Genomic DNA, 10,692 nt, shown 5'->3' with positions numbered 1-10,692 from the left:
GTTCATCAACATACAAATGGATAAAGAAAATGTGACATATATACACAATCGAATACTATTCAGCTATAAAAATGAATGAAACCTGGTCATTTGTGGCAACATGGATGAGCCTGGAGGACATTATGTTAAGCAAAACAAGCCAGGCATAGAAAGATAAATGCTGAATGTTCTCATTCATATGTGCAAGCTAATAAAAAATGTTGAGCTCATGAAAGTAGAATTGTGGATACTAGAAGCTGAGAAGGGTAGGGAGAAAAGAAGACGGGGAGAAGTTGGTTAGTGTATACGAGATTATAGCTAGATAGGAGGAATGAGTTTTGGTGTTTTGCAGCACTATAGGGTGAATATGGTTAACTATAATTTATTGTGAATTTTTATAAATCTCGAAGAGAAGATTTTGAATGTTTATAACACAAAGAAATGATAAACATTTAAGATGATGGATATGCTAATTATACTGATTTATCATTACACATATACACATATCAAAATATCACTCTTTATTACATAAATATATACAATTATTATGAATCAACTAAAAATAAAATAAAAAAGAATATAGTCTGTCATAATGAATATACCACATGTACTGGAACAAAATGTAGATGCAGATATTGGGTATAATGTTTTATAAATATGAATTAGTTCAAGGTGATAGGATTATTCAGATCTTCTGTCTTTACTGATATTTTGTCTAGATATTCCATCATTATTGAAAAAAAGGATATTAAACTCTCCAACTGTAATTGTAGAACTATTTTTCCTTTCTTTCCATTTTTACTTTATGTATTTTGAAACTCTGTTATTAGACACATACGCATTTATGATTGCTATTTGTTAATTGCTATTGTTAGTTCCTGATGAACTAACCTTTTTAGCAATACAAAATGTCATTCTTTATCTCTGGTAACACTTTCTGTGTCAAATCTTATTTTAGCTGCTACTATTATGGCCAGTCTAATCTTTTTATGCTTACTGTTTGAATAATATATATAATTTTCAACACATTTATTTTCAATTTATCTGTGTTTTTATATTTAATGTGTTTCTCTTATAGCTAACATATGTTCAGTTCTTGCAGTTTTAATCTATTCTAACAATATTTGCCTTTTAATTAGAGTATTTACACCACTAACATTTAACATGAACATTTTTTTTCCTTCCCATAGTACACTAGTTAGCATCTCCCGTATAATATTGAACATAAAGTATGATCGTTGACATCCTTAATTCATTCCTACTCTGGGGGGAAGGGACAGAAGTGGAGAAAGCTTTCAATAATTTATTGTAACTATAATGTTTTTTGTTATCCTGTTTTTTTCTGCTTTTAAAAATATCATTATATTTTGCATGAATTATTAGGAAAAATATTTTCCAATTTTCCTGGAAAATGCCATAACCACATCTCTCAATTTTGTTTCCATCTTTCACATTTTATATAACCTACATAAGGGGCACATTACTGAAGGTATATTTTACGTGGCTTCTCAGTGCCTTTTCTGTCTGCTAACATGTTTACCAATAGATGGCACTCTGGTATTTTTGGTGGCTATGTGCATACGGTTTTGCCTTTAAGAAAGCATAACTACTTCTTTGACCAATGTTAAAGAAATATAAATGCAATCAGGTTCTTATAGATGATTTTCAATGATTCAAGCTAACCATGTTAATTTTATTCACTCAGTCATTTTTAAGTGTATTCACTTATTCACACAGTGAGAATTTATTGATCAGCTTCTCTATGGCAAACACTGGACCCTGGGGATATATCATGAAGAAAATAATTTATTTTCTATGTAAGTTTCCAGAAAGCTAAGACATGTTTTAAAAACAAAACAAAACATCACATTCTAAATACTATAACAAGATAAGAAAAAGTGTTGAGGCTAATAGAAGAACAAAACAGCACGCAACAACTCCTGGAAGTATCGGGATATTTTTGCAGAGGTGACAACTGCTAAGGCACTTTCTGAAGGACAAGCAAAAGTTTTCTAGGAGAAAGAGGAGGCATAGGAATTCCATAAATATTGTCTGTGAAAGGGTCAAGGGTAATAAAAAATATTCTATATTATGTAAATATGGTAAAGTTCCAGGACCATGAGCTTGGAGAGCATGGAATATAGGAAGAAGGCTGGTTTCAAATAAATCTGAAAATGAAACTGAAGTATCTAGCAAAACTTACATCTCCTTCCTTCCCTCTCCTTTGCACATTTCCTTTATGGAGTAATTGCAGGGATGGGAAAAATCCAAAACCACCATTGAGCCAGAGTGCTACGGGAAGGTAGAAAATGAACCTGCCTGGTTTGCTTCTCCTAAGCTAGGTTCTTCTAGAAAAGCCCTTTCCCACCAAATTCCCTCCTCTTGAAGGGGCTAAGACAGCCCAAGTCCAGCTCCCAAGGACCCCTTACCTGCAGGGCTGAATCTGATACCACCCACAGATAGCCTAAAACCCTTCCCTAACTCTATAGCCAAAATTAATTTTGGATCACCCTCATGCCAGCCTCCTTTTCTTTAAGTCTGCCACCTTAGGCATTCCTCAACACCCTTCCCACTCTTTAGGGACATGGACATGCTGCCACATCCCCAGACCTGCACCTGACCGAGCAGTGCTGAAATGATAAGGCCACAGGCTTTTGGACCAGACCCTTCTCTGTGGCTTCCACACATCTTCAACCTGTTATGAAGTTTTAAATCTAGCTTAATCTACAAAACGACTAACCTGTACCCTTTAAAAATTCCATGTCATGAAAGATAAAGAAAGGCTGAGAAACTGCTCCAGATTAAAAGATATTAAAGAGACATAACAACTAAATGCAATTTGTGGGAGCCGTCGCATCCTGGGACTCCCCCAACACTGCTGAGTGAGCCCCGGAGAAGCATCCCGGTGGGTCCTTGGGCAACACAGAGGGGCGCTGTGAGTGCCTGAATTTATGAGGTGGCTGCTTTGTCAGGAAAAGCTACTATAAAGGAAGAAATTACCAAACCATGTCTTTTTTTTTCTGTTTCAGAGTAGTTCACAGAAAATCTGAGTATTTTAATTAAAGCATGGAATACAGAAAACAACAAAAAACTTCAGCTAGTGCTTTAGTTTCATTTGAAACTCTACAGAAGTGTGTTTTATAAGCTGTATATGACAGAATTTTAAGCCAATCCAGGAGTCTCTGTTTTTTAGTAGGCATTATTTTTGACAATTACATACTGCTGAATGTTCAATTGGAAAAATTGAGGGTCTTTTATTCAGAAGAAACAAATCAAGAAGCCCCTGTGGCTCGAGTGCTTCAGAGCTGCCATGGATGACCCTGACATGTCCCTGAGACCTCTCAAATGGAGTCTCCTGCTGCTGTCACTCCTGAGTTTCCTTGTGATGTGGTACTTTAGCCTTCCCCATTACAATGTGATAGAAGTGTAAATTGGGTGTATTTCTATGAGTATGAGCCAATTTACAGACAAGATTTCTGTTTCGCACTTCGAGAGCATTCAAAGTGCTCTCATCAAAACTCATTTCTATTCATCCTGGTGACCTCCCACCCCTCAGAAGTGAAAGATAGGACATTAGAATTACTTGGGATGAAGAAAAGTCTTGGTGGGGATAGAGGTTCTTACATTTTTCTTACGAGGTCAACAGGCTGAAAGAGAAGATAAAATGTTAGCATTGTCTTAGAAATTGAACACCTTCTTTATGGTGATGTAATCCAACAAGATTTTTTAGATACATATAATAACCTAACCTTGAAAACCATTATGGCATTCAGGTGGATAACTAAGTTTTGCCCCAATGCCAAGTATATCATGAAGACAGACACTGATGTTTTCATCAATACTGGCAATTTATTGAAATATCTTTTAAACCTAAATGACTCAAAGAAGTTTTTCACATGTTATCCTCTAATTGATAATTATTCCTATAGATGATTTTACCAAAAAAACCCATATTTCATACCAGGAGTATCCTTTCAAGGTGTTCCCTCCCTACGGCAGTGTGCTGGGTTATATAATGTCCAGAGATTTGGTGCCAAGGATTTATGAAACGATGGGTCATATAAAACCCATCAAGTTTGAAGATGTTTATGTTGGGATCTGTTTGAATTTATTAAAAGTGGACATTCATATTCCAGAAGACACAAACCTTACAGAATACATTTGGATGTCTGGCAACTCAGATGTGTGATTACAGCCCATGGCTTTTCTTCTAAGGAGATAATCACTTTTTGGCAGGTTATGCTAAGGAATACTACATGTCATTATTAACATCACGTTCTACCAAAAGCCTAGAGAAGGCCAGGATACTTTGTGGAAAGTGTTAAAGTTGGTACCGTGGAAAATTCTTGGGAAGGTCAGTGTGCTGGCTTACACTGAGCTAAAACTCATGAGGAATGTGTAGACTGGAGAGTGGAGGCTTAACCTTTACTTGTGATCTTTTTTGACAAAAATCAAGTCAGGCCCTTTAAAGATGATATTCAGAGGAATAAAATATCTTATAAGGAAATTAGAGGTTTTGCTAAAGAAATTAATAGGACCAAACAATTTGAACATGTCATTCTATAGGCTAGAATTTCTTAAAAGGGTTTCTCTGAATAAGAGAAAGCTCATTAGTTTGTGATAGTAAAGCAATATAGAGTTTTATTTATTGAACAATCTAGTCACTTAAAGGTTTTGTATATATCCTACATGGGTTACCAATTTAAAGATATAGTTCTGTGTAAAAAAACTTCGCTGAAGTTATACTGAACAAAATTTTATCTGTTTTTGGTCATTTAGAAGGTACTTAAAGATGTTGCTGTATTTCAGAGTTATCAATTATTATATAATATTACTTTGAATTTTCTGAGTATTTATATGTTTTGATGGTTTCAATACTGTGGAAATAGAATAGCAAATCACTCTTTATATTGTAACATTTTTCTAGTTACTTGACTGAACAGTTTGTTGTTGATAGCCCCATTAATGTGAAGTCATAGGTTGTTAATGCATTATCAATAATCTCCTGGACTTTGTTAAATATTTTACCATGGTAATATAAGGAAGAATTGAAGCAAGAAAAAAAAATAAATAAAAATAAATGCAATTTGTGTTCCTGGATGGAGAGGGGAAAAGCGTCATGAGAGACATGACTGGGGCAGCTGGTAAAATTTGAATTTAAAGTATTTAGGAACAAAGGATGTTAACTGCAACTTACTCTCAAAGGCTTCAGCAAATACATATATAAAGAGATATACAGGTCTATCAGTAAATAGATAGGTAGAGAGAAAGTAAATGTGGCATAATATTAACAATTGATGAATCTAGGTAAAGGGTATATGAGAGTTCTTTGTACTGTTCTTGTGCTTTTTCTGTACATTTGAAATTATTTCAAAATAAAAAGTTTTTAAAAACAGTAAGTCCCACTGTAACTTGTCCTACATTACCAGGGTCCAGGACAAGCAGGGGCCCTGTATCTTCTAGGTAATGAGATGGAGGAATATGAGGAAGGCGACAGGCTGCTTGGTTCCTTCCTATAAGGTCTTTCTCTCTCTCTCTCTTCACACCCTTCTGCTCCTCTGAATACCAGATCTATCACTCTCCCAATCCAATATGTATCTTTCTTTACCCCAAGGTTTTTGTGTTGTGATGGTTTGTTTATTTGTTTGCTTGGTTTTGTTCTTTTTCCCTTTCTGCAGTTGGAGTGGGGGACATTTCCAGACCAGCCCTTTAGCCATTGAAGTTACAATGCGTCTATTTAGGCTTCAGATAAAGGTCTGGAATTCAGTAGGGAGGCACTTTTATCCAGTAAAGAATAATGCATTTTCTCCAAGATGTAATTTGAAAAACAACACTGAAGCACAAAATTTTATACATGCTGAAAGTTGAATTGCTATTTTCTATGTTTGGTGTAGACAGTTACAAACACACACACATATTTGCTCTTGCTTTTTATTGAACAATGGCAAGTTTGGTGATAATTTACCAGGAATGATACTCTAGGAAGGGTGGCCTAGAGCCTAGACTTCTATCTGCTTCACTCAGCATTCTCTGGGTAGTTGTTCTGTACCTGCTTTAGGATCAGGGATTCCAGGGCTTCTTTCTACATTTAGAAGAGGGCAGCACATTTCTCTGGGAAATGAGCCTGTGGCTCTGTCATCTATACTCTTTCTTCTAGCCATGGTCCAGCCCAGCTGTCTGGAATCAAGTTTCCATATGAAGGTTTTCAATGATTCTCAGCCTGGCTGAACATTCGAATCACTTGGGCAGGTTCTAAAATTCTCATTGCCTAGGACCTATCTTAGAACAATTATATCAGGATAGGGTTAGGGTTAGGGCCAGAGATAGGGTCGGGTTAGGATTAGGGATCAGGATCTCTGGAGTCTGGTTCAGGCACGAGTGCTGTTTAAAAACACCCTTGTGATATCTGAATGTTCATCCAAGGTTGAGAACCACTAGGTGAAGGCCAAGCTCTATAACTAAAAAGCAGTTTTTATTTGTCTAGTGCAGGAGCAGCTTTTTTATGAGGGAAATTCTGTTGCCATCCATATTCCTAAGTCCCCACACTTGAAACTACTGGTGTGTATTCCCCAGGTGGTTCTGAGGTTCTCTCCTGGCTAAGAACCACTGGCCCCGAAATGTGCCACTGCCAGTCTCCTGTGTGAACCTTAGAAAGTGGGAAGTTGATTGTTGAAGATATTGGGCTTGAGATCTTGAAACATGTCTTGTATCTCAATAAGATTAACATTTGGTATAGTGCAGCAAATTAAGTAACTTTTGAAGCTTTTACACTAGAATAGGCTCAGGTGGCAGTAACTTAAAACTACAACTTCAGCTAAAGGCTCCAGAGGCATGAGAGTTCAGTAGCATGTGGTCTAAGGTTTCAGTAAAGAATTCAGGCATGTCCAGGTATCAAACGTCAGGAGCAGCTGCGTATTCTGAGACCATGTCATACGTGGAATTTAGATTGAAAAACTGTGTTAGAGAGATTTGAGGTTATGATGAATGGAAATCTTTCTAAGAATAATTTCTGGCTCTGCTCTAGAGGGGATAGAGTTGAGACTTCCAACAGCAGCAACACAGGATCAATAAAGACTGTGGATGTTGCATAAATTAGAGAAATAAAAAGGGACAACTGGAGACTAGAATTGCATGAAGCACAAGGGTATGGACCTTGTTGGAGAATTGCAGTAGGTAGGTAAAGTAATGACCATGGTGGAAGGCACTCTAGTAATAAATGTTATAACTAAGTCAGTTATTCCATCTCTAGGATATTATCCTAAGAAAATAATCAGACCAGTGTACAAAAAAATGCTTTATAATAACCTATGTTTATCTTAGCATATATTTGTGATACAAAAACACTGGAAACAAATTTTATGTCAAAAATAGTTAAATATTAATAAGTGATCATTCAGCTATATAATATATTATGTAGCTATTAAAAAGGAAGACACCCATATATTCATATGCATATATTCAATATTATATAAAGACCTCAACAAAATATTGTGAAGAGTAGGTCACAAGACTACATGGACACTCTAATCTACTCTTTTCTTTAAAAAGTACATGTTTTATCAGTATGTATATCTATTTACCAGAACAAATCAGAAATGATAAACACCAAAACTATAATTATCTCTGGAGAGCTATTGTAGGTGATGTTTACTTTGTTCTTTATAGTTATTATGCTATATTTATTCCTTCTTTTATCAATATTTTACTACTTCAGATGTAGAAACCTTACTATTGTACAGATTTCTTTACCCTTCTGCATTTTTGTTGTAGTTGTCATATATATCATATCTACATACATTGATAATCCCATCAGACAACATTATAAATTTTGTTTTCAATGTCAAATATATCTGAAGAAACTAAAGAGGAGAATAGTCTACTATATCTACCCACATACTTACTATTTCTGTTGCTCTTTCTTCATTTCTGATGTTCCACATTTCCTTCTGGTATTGGTTCTTTTTGTCTGAAGACCTTCAGAAATTCTTTTAGAAAATGTCTACTGATTATGAATTCTCTTAGTTTTCCTTCATCTGAATATGTTTCTTTTTTTATTTCAAAATATTAAGGGGGTACAAAGGTTTTTGTTGCACAGATACCTTGTATAATGCTTAAGTCAGGGCTTTTGGTGGGTCCATCATCAGAATATCATTGTACCCAAAAGGTAAGTTTGTATCCCACACTTGCCCTCTCACCCTCCCCCTTCTTGGTTTCCCATATCCTTTATATCTCTTTGTGCCTATGTGTACCCATTGTTTAGCTCCCACTTATTAGTGAGAATATATAGTGTTTGGTTTTCCATTCCTTAGATACTTAAGATAATGGTCTCTAGTTCCATCCAAGTTGCTGTAAATGACATTATTTTATTCCTTTTATGGTGAAAATGTCTTTATTTCATATTCATTCCTAAAAAATATTTTCTCTGGATATAGAATTTGGGGCTGAAAATTCTCTTCTTTTAGTGCTTGGAAAATGTACCACTCCTTTATGGCTTCCATGGTTTCTGATGAGAAATCTGTAGTATTTCAAATCATTGTTTCGTTGTTTCACTTTAAGTTTTCCTCTGGCTTTCCTTTTAAGATTATTTATCAGTCTTTAATTTTCAGCAGTTTATGTTGTATCTGGACATAGATGATTTCTTTGGGTTTATACTGTTTGAGGTTTTCTGATCTTCTTGATTTTATATATTTATGTCTTTCAATTCATCTAAGTTTTCAGCTAATTTTCTTCAAATATTTTTTTTCTGTAGTGCTCTATTTCTCCTTTTTTTTTTTTTTTTGAGACAGGATCACATTCTGTTGCCCAGGCTAGAGTACTATGGCATAATCATAGTTCGCTGCAACCTGAAACTCCTGGGCTTAAGTGATCCTCCTGCTTCAGCCTCCCAAGTAGCTAGGACTATAGGTACACACCATGACATCTGGCTAAGTTTTGTATTTTTTGTAGACAGGGTCTTACATTGTCCAAGCTGGTCTTGAACTTCTGGTCTCAAGCAATCCTCTCACCTTGGCCTCCCAAAATGCTAGGATTATAGGCATGAGCCTCGGCACCCACCCTATATCTCCTCTCTGAGATTCTGATGACACAAATGTTAGAACTTTTCAGAATTATCCCATAAGTCCCCAAGGGATAATTGTTTCAATTATTCCATTGTTTAAATTTTTTTTTCTTCTTTCTTTCTAGTTTAGATTGGATCTATCTTTAGCGATCTGTCTTCAAGTTTACTGACTCTTTCCTCTGCCATCTCCATTCTTCTATTGAGCCATTCAGTGAGATTTGTTTCAGTAGGTGAGAAGGGGGAAATAATTTTTCCAGTTCTAAAATTTCTATTTGATTCTTTTTTATTTTCTATTTCTTTGCTAGACTTTCTGTCTTTCCAATCATTTCAAGAGTATTTGCAATTAATTGTTCAAACTTTTTAAAAATAGCTGCTTTAAAGTCTTCTCAAAGAATTTTAACATCTGCATCATTCGAGTATTGGCATCTGTTAATTATCTTTTTGTTTGTGAGACATTGACATTTTCCTGTTTCTTCATGTGACAAGTACTTTTTGGTTTGTATCTTGGCCATTTTGAATATTATCTTATAAGACTCTGGGTCTTATATAAATTCTGTTGGGAATGTTGATATTTTTGCATTAGCAAATAATAAATCTGGTTAGATTCAGGCTGCATGTTCCTGTCAGCTTTCTGTGGTGAATTTAGTTTTTAAAACTTTTGCAGTTCTATTTGCATTTGTCCTAAATGTATGTCACCCAGTGGTCATTCCTGGTCCTTTGTGGTATACTATCCATAGTTCATTTCTCAAAGTATATGGTATGCTGTTTAAGATCAGACCTATGCACATGCTATTTCTTGGAAATGTGCCAGGAGTTTATAATCAACCTCATGGGGTTGTTTCCCAAACCCCTGCCTTTTCATGATCTCCCTGGTACTTTCAGTTTCTTGAGCTTCCCTTTTAGGGTCTTTGGCTAGAAAGTTTGGACTTTATTTACTCTGCTGCACATCATGAGTATGTGGCAAGTTCTGAACAGGACAAACACAAGTGATTTATGCTTCTTTTTCATGGTATTTCACCATATTATTAAGCCGTTCCTCTATTGTCCCATCTATTGTTTAGATTAAAAGTTGTTTCTTTTGTTATTTCTCCATGGTAGCTTCTAAGCATCTCTCTTTATCTTAAAATTCGAGCCAAAGAGCTGCTCTTCTCTTGGTGCACTTCACCTTGGGTTGGTCCTTTTAACTGTCAGTTTACTTTTTTATAATAAGGATGTATCACAATGTACTCAGTCTCCCATTAATGGAAATTTAGGCTGTTTCCAGTTTGTCTTTCCATTTTTCGTTCATCTAATTGGATATTCACTGTGTTTATTAATTTAGGAAGCATCAATATTTTTATGATATTAACTTCTCCCATTCAAGAATACAGCATATAGTTCCATTTAGCCAGATCTTGTTTTATGTCCTTTAATAAAATTCTATTATTTTCTTCTTTTTTTTATTTAAATAATTCCTTAAAATGTTGTAATTTTTCTTGCTAGAGAACATTAAAAACGTCATTCTCTTTCTACTCCTGGCTAGTTGTTTCTACTACTGAGAAAAACAATTGATTTTTTAAAAAAAATATTTCTCACTTTTCCAGTCAGTTCACCACATTTCCTCTATGCTTTTGTACTTTAATCCCCAGTCATGTTGAACAATTCTAATTTCCTAC

General features: G+C 35.2%; 1 pseudogene; it reads left to right on the top strand.

Moving 5' to 3' along the window:
* The first annotated feature begins 3,289 nt into the window (after positions 1–3,289).
* LOC105858275 (UDP-GalNAc:beta-1,3-N-acetylgalactosaminyltransferase 1-like) lies at positions 3,290–4,248 on the top strand (annotated as a pseudogene).
* The last annotated feature ends 6,444 nt before the right edge of the window (positions 4,249–10,692 follow it).

The sequence above is a fragment of the Microcebus murinus genome, chromosome 15, assembly GCF_040939455.1.
Source record: "Microcebus murinus isolate Inina chromosome 15, M.murinus_Inina_mat1.0, whole genome shotgun sequence".
Lineage (NCBI taxonomy): Eukaryota > Metazoa > Chordata > Mammalia > Primates > Cheirogaleidae > Microcebus > Microcebus murinus.
The sequence above is the reverse complement of the archived record's forward strand: the minus strand, read 5'-3'. Positions and strand labels throughout refer to the sequence as shown.